This window comes from Gavialis gangeticus, unplaced genomic scaffold (genome assembly GCF_001723915.1).
Source record: "Gavialis gangeticus isolate Ggan-Ray unplaced genomic scaffold, GavGan_comp1, whole genome shotgun sequence".
In the NCBI taxonomy this organism is placed as follows: domain Eukaryota; kingdom Metazoa; phylum Chordata; order Crocodylia; family Gavialidae; genus Gavialis; species Gavialis gangeticus.
Genome location: NW_017729012.1, coordinates 249,561 through 249,971, shown reverse-complemented (window position 1 = coordinate 249,971; position 411 = coordinate 249,561). Strand labels below are relative to the sequence as shown.

General features: G+C 67.6%; 2 protein-coding genes across 6 annotated transcripts in view; both read right to left on the bottom strand.

Moving 5' to 3' along the window:
- Positions 1-411, bottom strand: part of CPNE1 (copine 1) — a 106,775-nt gene that overhangs the window by 14,751 nt on the left and 91,613 nt on the right. The window lies entirely within an intron of this gene.
- LOC109293192 (smoothelin-like protein 2) overlaps positions 1-411 on the bottom strand; it is a 69,946-nt gene that overhangs the window by 55,324 nt on the left and 14,211 nt on the right. The window lies entirely within an intron of this gene.

The following is a 411-nucleotide window of genomic DNA, read 5'->3' as shown; positions in this document are numbered from 1 at the left end:
CCAGCCCTGTTCTCTCCCATGATGCAGTGGCGAGACTGGATCCACCTCCGGCCCCATGCACCCTCCCCCACCCCCTGTGTCTGGCACCATGCGCCAGAACAGGGGGACAAGACCAGCTTTGCTGGCCTTACCCACCCACTCTGGGCCCTCAATCCCCACTGTCACAGGGGGGACAGGTGGGGACAGAGCCCCACGTCTGGCCCCGGTCCGCTTCTCCTCAGCCCCCACCCCCCCCATGATGTGGTGGCGAGGCTGGATCCGAGGTTAGATCTCTCTCCATGCATGCTGCTCGCCCCCCCCCACGTCCAGCCCTCTGTGCCAGATTGGGTGGGGCAAGACCAGCGCTGCTGGCCTCACCCCCCTGCTCTATCGCCAGTGCCTGCAAGGAGCAGGGCTGGGGGGGGGGGGGGG